This window comes from Equus quagga, chromosome 11, assembly GCF_021613505.1.
Source record: "Equus quagga isolate Etosha38 chromosome 11, UCLA_HA_Equagga_1.0, whole genome shotgun sequence".
In the NCBI taxonomy this organism is placed as follows: Eukaryota; Metazoa; Chordata; class Mammalia; order Perissodactyla; family Equidae; genus Equus; species Equus quagga.
The window spans coordinates 113,401,099-113,412,190 of record NC_060277.1 but is presented as its reverse complement, the minus strand read 5'-3'; the positions used below and the strand labels follow the sequence as shown (position 1 = coordinate 113,412,190).

General features: G+C 48.6%; 1 long non-coding RNA gene across 1 annotated transcript; it reads left to right on the top strand.

The window, feature by feature from the left end:
• The first annotated feature begins 6,412 nt into the window (after positions 1 to 6,412).
• LOC124247379 (uncharacterized) lies at positions 6,413 to 10,276 on the top strand. The gene is made up of 3 exons (XR_006890711.1): positions 6,413 to 6,478; positions 7,664 to 7,915; positions 9,252 to 10,276. It is a non-coding gene; the product is annotated as an uncharacterized LOC124247379 (long non-coding RNA).
• The last annotated feature ends 816 nt before the right edge of the window (positions 10,277 to 11,092 follow it).

Sequence of the window (11,092 nt, the reverse complement as noted above, 5' to 3'; positions counted from 1 at the left end):
CCGTGCGCGGGGGCTGGGCCGGACCGGGCCGGGCCGGGGGTGCTGGCCGGACGCGGGGAGCCCCAGGCGCGGGCGGGGCCCCGGGAGGATAGAGGCGCTTCGCGATTTCGGACCTGGCAGCCGCCCGCCGAGCCCCGCTTGGTCCCCGGGGCGCGCCCGGCCTCCTCCGAATCGCGTTTTCCGGGCAAAAAGCCATTGTTCTGACCCAAAGGGGGGAAGTCGGGACGGGACCGGGGGGCCGCTTCCTGCCCCCGCCTCCGAGGGGCGCTGCTCCGGGGCCCGCCGAGCCCGTCCGCCCTCCGCCTTTTTGAACTTGGTCTCCCCTCGGTCTCGCGGCGCTCGTCCTATTTTGCGCGGGAGCAGAACGGGCCGGGGGGCGGGGAAGGGACGGGAGACAAAGTGCTGGGGAGGGGGCAGCGAAAACGGAGCCGCCCAGCGTTTTTCCGCCAAAGGCGAGAGAGGGAAATGCGTCAACTGAAAACGCGAACTGCTCCGTGTTCTTACTTTTAGCTACGAAAAGTGGAACCCAGCCCCCAAGTTTTAGGGCACACGTAGGGAGAAAAGCAACTGTACGTTTTCTTAATTGGTTTCACGATTTTGAGGAAATGAATGTGGGGAGTGGAAGCGAGATTGGAGGCGAGGGTTCTAACCTAGGACTGAGTCGTTAATGGGCCCGCCAGGATTTGGCGCTCGGTGTCCTTTGGGTCAGTTGCCCGCGGCAGAGAGGACAGTGGACCGCGTTTAGAAGTGGGGGTGGCCTGGAGTCCTTGTTGGGGTCATCGCTGGCAGGCTACCCTTTCATTTTCTGCTGTTAAGATCCGTATTCCATTGAACAACTCCCACTTTAAGTTATTTAGATGTTGAATCAGAGCAAGTCAAACACTAAATAAAAGAGTTTATAGATTATTACTTAACTTTTTTCGCATCAATACAGTTTAACTCAATGAAAATTCATTTTCTGGTTTTGTTTCTCCCTTAAACGTAGCTGCAAAGTACTCTTTCTGTTGAGCAAATAAAAAAGTCGTTTCTTGTTGCAGGAGACTGTCTCAATGTAATTTTGATCATTAAAACCATATTTATAAAGGATTCAGCGGGAGAAATGTATTTTTTTTGTTGTCATTTTAACGGAAAGGCCTACTGTTGAAAATTCTGAACTGCAGGAGCTCGTCTTTCTACTTCTGGCATGTTCTTCAGTTTTTCGGCTAACTACGTTACATTCATTTGATATCCTGGAGAAAACTCGGGTAACATTTGCAGACCCAGATACTGTCTGCAAAGGTTTTGAGCAGAAGGAAGATTCCCCTGGCGGGTGCGGGGTGATTGCTCACGTGGGAGAGGTTGCAGCCTGCACCCCGTGTTTTGGGATGAACCACTGCTGGGGTGCAGAGAACTGCTTACACTCTCTCTCCAATTGTTTTTGTGTCCTATCTTGTGGAGCTAGGCAGTAAATTGTGGGGCTGAGGCGAAAGGTGTATTTATGGTAATCCTACAAATAGCTGGATCAGTTTCAACTCACCTTTCCTTGCAGAATTCATCTTGGGTGTGAGGGTGTTGCCTTGGATGTTTCTAGTTTTCTCTTGCTGATAATATGGTATCCCATGACACTTGCTTAATTTTTTTTTAAAGAAAGCTTAAAAAGGAATTCTTTCTTCCTCTAGGAAATAAATTTGTCTAGAATTTGATCTTAGCCCATTGGAAAAAAAATCAGTTTCCTGGCAGGTTTGGCACATGCATCGTCTATCCAACTGTGAACATCCAGTTTGGGTAAAATAATGTTTAGATAATTTATTTGGAGAAACATATGACAGATTTGACTAGAATGAAATGATCAGATAAATAGGGTGAGGATATGATCCAAAATTTGGGAAGTGTTCCTTAAAAACAAAACTGGAAGTAGGCAGAAGCGAGGAATAATTCCAGCTAATTCAGTTGTGTCAAAACATGGGTTTGGGTTAAAGCAGATTCTGTCTTCTGTTTTGACTGTCACATTTAAGAACTATTACGACAAGTTAGAACTAATTATTTTCTTATTCATTCATCAAATAGTTACTCAGCATTTGCCATCATCCAGGCATGACTAACTCTAGTATGGAGAGCCAGCAGCAGGGCTGTCTACCAGAACTTTCAGAGACGGTGGAAATGCCTTACATCCACATTCTTCAGCACGTTAGTTGCCAGTCATCTGGGGCTAGTGAGCACTTGACATGTGGCTGGTGCTACTGAGGAATTGAATTTTGTATTTTATTTAATTTTAAGTCACTTAAATTTAAATAGCCATATGTAGCTTGTAGTCATGTACCGACCAGTACAGGTCCATAGCAATGCAGGGGATACACTCTAAACATGTTTTAAGCAAAAGTTATACAGTTACTTAAATTAGTCCTGGAACATGAAGAGTTTACCTACACTCCCATTTATGCTTTATTGTATGTGAGATTATTTAAAACATGTACAAAAAAAGATACTAAAGGTACGGGCATACAAGAGTAGATTCAGAATAAATACTTCATTTAATGCCACTTTCTTTCTATGGGAGTGACAATGCCAATGACAGATAATAACTCATTAATATCTGAAACACCGCTAATAAGGGATAAATGTTTTCATGCTGCTCTTGTGGACCGAAAAGCCAAGATTCCGAGGCAAAAAATGACGTGACGGGGTCACCCTCAAGTCGATGGAAAAGTCAGGAATTGAGATGAAACCAGCGCCCCTCCATCCATCAACTTGGGCAGTTAAAACCCAATAACATTCGCTACGTCTCACAAAACGGTTTCAGGGCAGCTATGAGTTTTTCTACAAATGCTGTCTCTTGGCTGCAATCAGAGCTGGCTAAAAGGGGGAGCTATCATCAGACGCCCCAACAGTCTGGTGGGCTAACCTCAGGAGACATCACACACTGCACCGTCTTTCGTGCTTAATGTGATGATTTGTCCCCTCCCATTTGTAAGACTGAGGTGTTCCTTACAGGCTGGCCGTGTTATGTGATGCTGTTTCTGTGTATGTAATGGATAAATATTATATATACGTGACACACCGTGTTTATGTATCAGAACTCAAATGAAAATAAGCACAGGTAGGGCGCGTGCACGAGTTCTCAAGCTTTCCGTTTGCCTAAGAGTCCCGTGGGCTCGGAGTGCAAACAGCCATCCCTCACCCCACCCGAGAGATCCCGACCCCGACGACCCCGGGGGCCTCGGCGTCTCACGCTGTTTCCAGCACTTCTTACAAAGAGCAGTCTGTCCCAGCCCTCGTTTGACAGATGAGGAAGAGGAATCCTCAACTGCTTCAGGTCACGTGGCCATGGCGCCCATTCCTGCCGGTTCCCGTGTGTGCCTGGTGGGGGCGGGCAGGCAGGACTCAGTAGGCCCTCCAGGGTGGACCCCAGCGGGCGGCCTGTTAGCTCCTGGGACCCGCCCCAGGGTGCCTAGCCCACCGCACAGTCCTGAGCGACCTGCACCGGCTGGATGCCCCGAGGATCCTGGGGGCCGAGGAGGTTAAGGAACACGGTTACAGGAGGTGGGAAACGGGCCATTAACCGACCCCTCTATGAGGTTGCTTTGGAGACCAGGCTGTGGCCCCTGTGGGGGATCCCCATGGCATAAGGCTTTTGTTTTAAAGGGTGTCATTTATTAATTTTGCAGTCGCATCTGTCCCCGGTTCTGGTTTCTCACCACTGGAAATAGTGTGGCAATGGACGGCTTTCTCCCCGCCCGTGCGGAGTGCTGGCGTCTCTGGAATAGCAGGCCTCGGTCCTGCAGCGAAGGCTCCATGGATCTGCTTTTTTTGTTAGCTGTTGCCAAACTGTGCCCCGAGAGTCTGCACTAGTTTACCCTCCCACCCCCGTTCGATGGGGTTGCCTGTCCCCACATTCTAGCAACCCCGGGCATTGTAAGTCCGTCTAGGGCATTTCTGAGTGTACCTGACGCCGAGCTGGTTTCAGTGGTATGCTAACACAGATTAATCGCGTCTTTTTCACATCACACATCTGCTTTTTTTTTCAAGACCTTTGCCTGGTGCAGATTGTTAAAGAGTGTAAAACGGTTTTATGAGTGCAATTTTCCGGTGTGAAATGCATCATTTTCACAAATTGAAAAATAACTTACACGTACAAAGTTCTAAAATCCAGGGTGAAGCCCTTACTTAAAAAGCAATAATTAGTGTGGGGATTCAAAGCGGTAAACGAGTACACATTCATGAATTTGTTAATTGTTCCTCCTGGATGCTGGAGGCGATCTCGGGCATCCTCCGGAAATCCCCTGGGCACCATCCGTAAACCCAGTGTTTCGGGAGTGAAAGATTTGAGAACCACGTTGCAAATCCTGCTCTAAATCAGAGGCATGTTCTATTTCGCTCCCTTCATTAGCTGGGTTACTTCTTTAATAAAAGAACCCAAACAAAGAAATGTCATTCAGGGCATACACAAAAAAGAGATTTTTATTTCCATCTTTAATCCTGCTGCTTTTTGGTGAGAGAGCAGGAAGTCCGAAGGACACATCCATATTTGTAAAACCCCTTTCTGTGCTTCTTGTTGGCGAACATCTCGGTGATAATCAAAGGAATTGCCTTTGGAGTTAGGGAATGTTAGAACCAGAAGGGACCGTGAAAATCTCACTTTGCAGGTGAGCACAGGGCTGGCCCAGAGGGTGGAAGGAGTGTCCTGGTGCAGTGTGTCTGAGCCCGTCTCCCGCTCATGCAGGGCAGCATCTTACCAGCCACGCAGCCGCGCAGCCGCACCGCCACCTCCAGGCTCTGCTCCTCACCTCCACTGGCCTTTGTGGCTGTCAGCTCAGCAAGGAGAGTGAGGCATGCCTGGGATGCCAATTCAAAAGGTTCAGACTGATGTGCACTGAAAAACGTCCCTCCCTCCCTCCCTCTCACCCCCAGCCGCCTAGTTCTCCACTTTGGAAGCAACAAATGCTAGCACTTCCTGCGTTTCCTTCCAGGGGCGTTCTGTGCCCGAACCAGCAAGGACGCATGGAGTGTTTCCTCCTGGCGCACCTGCCGGCTGGTTTCTCTGGATCACATAAATGGCGCTACACGCTGTTCCGTACGCTGCTTTTTTCTCTAGCAATGTGGCCCGAAGGTTATGCCCCATCAAATGGCTAGAACTGCCTTGCCCTTTCGAATTTCTCCACGATTTTCCATAGTCGGATGTATCATAGTTTATTACTAGACCCTGATGGATGGATGGTAAGTTGTTCCAGTGTTTAGGTCTTGCTGCAAAGAGTAGCATTTGCTTAAACCAAGTTTCTTCCTCCGCTGGCCTTTGAGAGAGACGCAGGTCTGCAGGGGAAGTGTCCCTAATGACCACGGAGGCGAAACACTGCTTGGAGTGCCGTGAATTTAACGTACAGTGCACGGACGTGGCCACGGCCCTCAATCCTCGGCCTGGCATGTCCTCGCTGGGTTCCGGGAGCATACAGGAATAATGTGCTGACAGTGGTGGCCACTGTCTTTCGAGGAGTTTTTATAGGATATTCCTCTCTGAGGCTGAAACCTTGTATTTGACATGTCCTGGCTACATAAGTGAGAGGGGCTGCTGTCAGTGTCACCATTCCCTATTTCTGTGGGTTTACTACAAGTGGCATGCTGCAGTTGCTGCTTTCTAGAAGCTCATGGCCTGTCGTGAATGCGGCTGACGGGAGCGTACATGCCTGGGTGGCACATCAGCGTGCCCACACCTTCCGGAGGGGGAGTGGGGCAGCATAGTGAGGACGCGCCCGGACAGGAATTTGCAAGGTGAATTTTGCATGGAGAAGCGGTCCTGAAACCACTCACACAGCGAATCCTTATAGCTCTTTGCCAGACACTGTGTTAGGCTGCGCTGGAGAGGCCATGGGAAGAGGACAGCACGGTCTGAGCTGGGAGCAGGGCGGGCAGTGGCCTGAGCCAGCAATGACCACAGAGCCTTTGCTCAATGAGGGCAAGGAAGTACGGGGCCTGGGAAAGCACAGAGCAGCGCCCCTAGCCTCATTTGGGGGCAGAGGTTGTATCAGTCAGGGTCCTCCAGAGAAGCAGAACCGATAACAGACATTCCAGTACACAGAGACAGTTACTGCAAGGAATTGGCTCTTGCTCTTGCAGGGGCTGCCTGGGCAAGTTGGAAGGCATAGAGCTGGCTGTCAGGAAGGGCAGGCTGGGACTCTGGGCAGCTAGGCTGTGGTCTATAGGTGGGATTTCTTCTTCTTCTGGGAAATCTCGGTTCTGTTCTCAAGGTCTTTCAACGGATGGGATCAGACCCGCCAGATTATCCAGGATAATCTGAATTTGCAATCAACTGCAGATGTTGCCACAGCTACAGAACACCTTCACAGAAACTCCTAGATGAGTGTTTGAGCAATCAGGGACGATAACCAGCCAAGTGGGCACATAGGCTCTCCGAGGTGGTGTGTTACTACGTGGAAACATCTGAGTGTGGAGCAATATTGCACGTGTATCCTGCAGCTGCCACCACACGCCGATTACTACTAACTTGGTGAGTTAAAACGGCAGAAATTTATTTTCTTACAGTTCTGGAGGCTGGAAGTCTGAACGCAGATGCGGCAGGGCTGCGCTCCTTGGCAAGGCTCTGGGGAAGGACCCTTCCTCTTTTGGCTCCTGCGGGCCGTTGCCTGTAATAGTGGGCAGCCCTGGGCACGGGCGCCCTTCCATCCTCTGCCTGTCTTTGCTCGGTCTTCTTCCCTGTGTCTCGAACTTCCCTCTCCTTTCTCTTACAGGACACCAGTCCTGGGATTTGGGGCCCACCCTAAGCGCAGGACGGTCTCCTCTTGAGATCTTTAACTTAATCGCATCTACAAAGACCCCATTTCCAAATAAGGTCACATTTACGGGGACCGGGGGTTAGAACTTGGACACGTCTTTTTGGGGTCCCCTGTTTAACCGTCTACAAATGTATATGATATTGTTTCTGTTGTGCAACCAAAAGGAATTTGTGTGCTGGTAGGTGTATACAAATTTTCCGAAAGGATACCCACAACATGGATAATCTTTGGGGGAAGGGAAGAGCGTTTTAATGGTCAGTTTATGGCCATGTGACTGTTTGGAATTTTTTACTTTGTGTGTATACAAGTTTATATAAAGTACTGTTTCCTGAGTTATCTATTTTTTTTTCTTCTTTGGTGAGGAAGATTGGCCTGAGCTAACATCTGTTGCTAATCTTCCTCTTCTCGCTTGAGGAAGATTGTCCCTGAGCTAACATCTGTGCCAGTCCTCCTCTACTTTATATGTGGGATGCTGCCACAACATGGCTTGACAAATGGTGTGTGGGTCTGCGCCCAGGATCCGAACCCACAAACCTTGGGCCGCCGAAGCGGAGTATGTGAACTTAACCACTACGCCACCAGGCTGGCCCCGTGAGCTCATGGATTACTTTGATCTTTTTTATAGTTTAATCTGTTTTTTAAAACTCAAAGTTTACAAGATTTTCCTATAATAAAAGTATTTAGGCTCTGATCTCCCTCAATATATTCTGATTTCTTTGTTTCTGAGAGAAACTGAAGAAGATTTAAATAAAGAAGACTATTTATGGGCTGGAAGATTGGCCGTTTTTACGATGTCGATTCCCCCCAAATCAACCCAAGGATTTAACACAATCCCAATCGAAATCTCAATGTGCTTAAAAGAAAGAAAGAAATTGACTAGCTAATTCTAAAATTTGTAGGGAAATGCGAAGGACTTGGAACCACCAAAACAATCTCCAAAAAGAACCAAGCAGGACTCACACTGCCTGATGCAAGGCTCGCTGTAAAGCTGTGTGGCCAGCGCGGCTGGGCCCTGAACTCCGAGAGGCCAGCAAGTTTGGTCTGGCTGGTTCACTGCGGTGGCCTCGCTGTCTGGAGCAGTCTTGGCCTGGGACATCATAGACTCGAAAACTTGTTGACTGAGTGAAGAAGGTCCTGCCTGCCACTCAAAGGTGGAGCTGGCTGGGGAGGGACTCGGGGTACGGGGGGGCTGGGGCAGGAGAGGCTTAGAAGCCTCTAGGATAAGTGTTGGGACTGAGCCGTGCTCATCCATCGGGCTCATTGGAGGCCACCTGACCACCGGCAGGAGAGGCAGCTGGCAGATTGAGGCTCACCCCTAAAGCTTCCACTGCACACGGAACACACATCAGCCTCACCTGGAGGAGAAAGATGCCAGGTCCGGGGTCCCACTGCTGAGACGATGGTACAAGCAGTTCATGTACTGCCATGGGCCCTGCAGATGGATGGCAGGTGCCCTGTGTGCCAGGGGACAGCACGACAGAGGGACAGTGTGTGCCAGGGGACAGTATGTACCAGACAGCATACACCAGCGGACAGTATGTACCAGGGGTGTTCTGCACCAGGGTCAGTAAATACCAGTATATACAGGGGTCAATATATACTGGAGATTAGCATATACCAGGCGGCAGTATTTACCAAGTGTCAGTGTATGCCAGGGGGACAGTATTTAGCAGGGGGAAATATAAACTAGGGAGCAGTATAACCAGGTGGCAGTATATGCCAGAGAGTAGTATATACCAGGGGTCAGTATGTACGAAGGGTCAGTATTTACCAGGGGACAGTCTTTACAGCGGTCAATATATTCCAAGAGGGCAATATATACCAGGGGGCTGTATATACCACAGGGCAGTATGTATCAGTGGGCAGAATATACCAGGGGTCAGCATATACCACAGGTCAGTATATACCACAGGTCAGTATATAGCAGAGGGCAGTATATGCCATGGGTGGGGCAATATACACCAGTAGGCAATATATACCAGGGGGAAGTATATATCAGTGGGCAGAGTGCACCAGGAGGCAGTATTTACCAAGGATCAGTATATACCAGGGGGGTAGTATTTACCAGGAAACCGTATATACCATGGGTCAGTATTTACCAGGGGGCAGTATATAGCAGGGGTCAGTATATGCCAGGGGGCAGTATACACCAGAGGGCTGTGTATAACAGTGGGCAGAGTATACCTGGAGGCAGTTTCTGCCAGGTGTCAGATCAGTATACACCAGGGGGCGGTATATACCAGGGATCGGTATATACCAGAGGGTAGTATTTACCAGGGGGTAATATATACCAGGGGGCAGTATATACCAGGAGTCAGTATATACTAAGAGGCAGTATATACCAGGGTTCAGTATATACCAGAGGGACTGTATTTACCAGGGGGCAGTATAGACCAGGGGGCAATATAGGCCAGCGTGCATGCCAGCCTGTTTCCTTGTAGCTTCATCAGCATGATTCCTGTGATCAAAGTCTATCTCTCTTTTCAGTTTGAAAATCCCATGAAAACATCCAAGCATTTTTGTGAGTCTGACATGAATTGCCAAAATGCCCCCTGGGAAGAATTGCTGCAACTTACAGCAGGTGCACAAGACGTCCCTTCGCACTTTAAGCAGCTCCTTCAGGTCTTTCCAGCTTGATGACCTCCGGCAAGAAAATGTGGGTTTCTTGGTTTATTTAATGTAAATGTTATTCTTAATTGTTTCTTGGTTTAAATTCCTTCCCATCAGGGGATAGATCCCCAAGGGCACGAATGAAATTGGTGAGTCCTTGTATCTGCCACAAAGTCTGGCACAGAACTGGGACCCCAGCCTTACCCATAAAAATGAGTAGTTTGAAGACATGCGTGGGGCAAATTCATCCCAAGACAGAGCGTATTGTGATTTTAAACCCTCAAGTCCTCAATTAAATTAAAAATCAGTTTAAAAGGCCCTGGGAAAATTTGGGGGAGCACGCAGGGAAATGGGCACTCAGGCACCGGGGGTGGGAGTGTAAATGACTTCAGTGTTTCTGGAAAGCAATTTCCCCAGGTGATTCCAGATCCTGGAAATCACTCATGCCCTTTTATTAGGTAATTCCACACCTAGGGAAGATCCTGAGGAAATAAAAAAATAATCAGAGATGCACAGAAAGATTTATTTATGTACCGACGTGTTCACTGCAGTAGAGCTTATAAATAAATTGGAGACAGCTCGATGTCCATCAGCAGGCAGCTGACTTCAGTAGAGCGTGGTGTGTTCATACAAGGGAATTCTTTGCAATCCTTAAAATTCAAGTTTTAAAAGATCTTTTAAATGGCGGGGTAGAAACCGTGTGTAATGTTGAATGAAGAAAGCAGATTATAGAAATATGTTCTGTGTGGTCTCAATATTATGAAAATCCCTGTGCATATGTGCACGGAAAAAAGAGTGGAAAGACACAATACAAATACTGCAGAGCTATCACTGGAATGTGAGATTAAAGTTAATTTTTCTTTCCTTCTTATACTTCTCTGTGTTTTCCAAAATCTCTGTGATGAGCGCGTATTACTGTTACAGTCAGCGTTTCTGAACTCAGACACAAATTCGGACAAGTGGGTGGTGGGGGCAGACTTGAGAAGAACAGACTTTTTGATTAAGAGAGGGAGAAACAATGAGAAAGAAGAAAAGTGAAGAGGTGCTGGTTTAATTAAAAAAAAAATCATGAAACAGGACAATGAAGGCCATTGCATCTTAATAAAGTTGACAGCCCATCAAGTTTTTCTCTTCACAAATTTTAATCCAGGAAGGGCAGCATTGAAATGCAGCAGGTGAGAACTGTTGGAGCTGGAGCATCTGAGAAGGGTACAGTTGCACCGGAGACGTGAGTGCATCTTTCTGAGGAATCACAGACGCAGGGGCAGGTCGGCCTCAGAGCCCCGGACTCACCCTCTTGATGTCTCGATGTTGAGTCTGGCGTCGGGGACAGGCTGTATTTGGTGTGTGGCTCCCTCCCTCCGCTTCTTAGGAGAGCACCCACCCCTGTTTGGAGTGCTGACCTTCGCCCTCTCCATGTGGTTGTGTGTGTTGGGGGTGGGGTGGGCATCCGTCCTGTAGCTTACGCAGCTCCTGGCCTGGGCACGGCCATGACTCAAGCTGGGGCAGCTACAGCCCTCCCCGGGCATTTGCCTGAACCCTGCAGGGGGTCTTCCTTCCTCTGGAGGGATGTCGTAATGCCCCCCTGCCCTCCGTAAGTGCATCTGTTAGAAGAGACACTGAGCCCAGCACATGGAGAGAAACGGGGTAAGGAGAAGGAGAGCAAGAAATAGAGAAAAATAGAGAAATGTAGAGAAGCCGAGAGTATTAAGACCCAC